We start from the raw sequence: 2,342 nt of genomic DNA, 5'->3' as shown, positions 1-2,342 counted from the left end.
ACCTCCTACGATCGAAACGGGGGTCCTGTTGATCGGGAGGGGTGTGGCGTAACGCAAAACAGACGAAACGGACCTCCTACGGTCGAAACGGGGGTCCTGTTGATCGGGAGGGGTGTGGCGTACCGCAAAACGGAGGAAACGGACCTCCTATGGTCGAAACGGTGGTCCTGTTCATCGGGAGGGGTGTGGCGTACCGCAAAACGGGGCTCCACGGGATACTGTTCATCTCCACCGTCAACCTCCTCCAGCCTCCACGGGCTACCATCGACCTCCTCCAGCATCCATGGGCTCCTCTTCATCCAGCCTCCACGGGCTACCGTCGACCTCCTCCAGCATCCACCGGCTCCTATTCATCCAACCTCTCCCGTCTACTGTTCATCCAGCCCTCCACCGTCTACTGTTCATCCAGCCCTCCACACCATGGGTCCTGTTCAACCACCCCTCCACGGCCACCCCTCCACCATCTACTGTTCATCCAGCCCTCCACACCACGGGGTCTTGCTCATCCAGAGGCAACGCCACCACTCACTATTCATCCACCCCCAACACTCACTATTCATCCAATCGATCGGCTTCAGTTAGCAGCAATAGCGAAGGAATCGCTCCATCGGGTTCAGTTAACAGCCATCGATCGGTCGCTCGGGTTCAGTAACGCGTAGCCTGCAGTGCAATCGCTCGGGTTCAGTTAGAGCCCAACGCCTCGCTCGGGTTCTGTTAGAGCCAACGCCTCGCACACACGCGTGTACATGTACGAGAGAAACGCGCATCACTCGGCCCCCGACCTCCCACCGTAACTGGCAACTCCCCGAAATTTTCCTCCCCCCCGCTTCTACCACGATTTTTTCCGTCATGGACGACCCAAAGAATGTCATGCAGCTGCGTCTCCGGCCTGCCCAGGACGAAAAGCCCATTTTCTGTCATGATTTTTTGTCATAGAAGTAGGAGCCCACCACATCTATGATGATACCGGGTTTTGTCACAATTATCGTCATAGAAGTGTCATATGTATGACAGATTTTTTTTTTCGTTCGGCCCAAAATGTCAGGCATGTGTCTTTTTCTGTAGTGCATGCAGACATGACCGAGACGTTCTCCGGCCAATAACCAATAGCGGGATCTGGATACCCATGTTGGCTCGCACATGTTCCAAGGTGATCTCATCGGATGAACCACGATGTCGAGGATTCAATCAATCCCGTATACAATTCCCTTTGTCCATTGGTATGTTACTTGCCCGAGATTCGATCGGCGGTTTCCCTATACCTTGTTCAATCTCGTTACCGGCAAGTCTCTTTACTCGTTCCATAATGCATGATCCCGTGACTAACTACTTAGTCACATGGAGCTCATTATGATGATGCATTACTGAGTGGGCCCAGAGATACCTCTCCATCATACGGAGTGACAAATCCCAGTCTCGATTCGTACCAAGCCAACAAACACTTTCAGAGATACCTGTAGTGCACCTTTATAGCCACCCAGTTATGTTGTGACGTTTGGTACACCCAAAGCATTCCTACGGTATCTGGGAGTTGCACAATCTCATGGTCTAAGGAAATGATACTTGCCATTAGAAAAGCTTTAGCAAACGAACTACACGATCATGTGCTATGCTTAGGATTGGGTCTTGTCCATCACATCATTCTCCTAATGATGTGATCCCGTTATCAATGACATCCAATGTCCATGGTCAAGAAACCATAACCATCTATTGATCAACGAGCTAGTCAACTAGAGGCTCACTAGGGACATGTTCTGGTCTATGTATTCACACATGTATTACGGTTTCCAGTTAATACAATTATAGCATGAACAATAGACAATTATCGTGAACAAGGAAATATAATAATAACCATTTTATTATTGCCTCTAGGGCATATTTCCAACAGTCTCCCACTTGCACCAGAGTCAATAATCTAGTTCACATCACTATGTGGTTGTAATGAATTCAACACCCATGGGGTTTGATCATACCTTGCTTGTGAGAGAGGTTATTAGTCAACGGGTCTGAACCTTTCAGATCCGTGTGTGCTTTACAAATCTCTATGTCATCTTGTAGATGCAGCTACCACACTCTATTTGGAGCTATTCCAAATAACTATTCTAGTATACGAATCCGGTTTACTACTCAGAATAATCCGGATTAGTGTCAAAGTTTGCATCGACGTAACCCTTTACGACGAACTCTTTTACCACCTCCATAATCGAGAAAATTCCTTAGTCCACTAGTTACTAAGGATAAATTTGACCGCTGTCTTGTGATCCATTCCTGGATCACTCTTGTACCCCTTGACTAACTCATGGCAAGGCACACTTCAGGTGCGGTACACAACATAGCATACT

This window comes from Triticum dicoccoides, chromosome 2B, assembly GCF_002162155.2.
Source record: "Triticum dicoccoides isolate Atlit2015 ecotype Zavitan chromosome 2B, WEW_v2.0, whole genome shotgun sequence".
In the NCBI taxonomy this organism is placed as follows: domain Eukaryota; kingdom Viridiplantae; phylum Streptophyta; class Magnoliopsida; order Poales; family Poaceae; genus Triticum; species Triticum dicoccoides.
The sequence above is the reverse complement of the archived record's forward strand: the minus strand, read 5'-3'. Positions refer to the sequence as shown.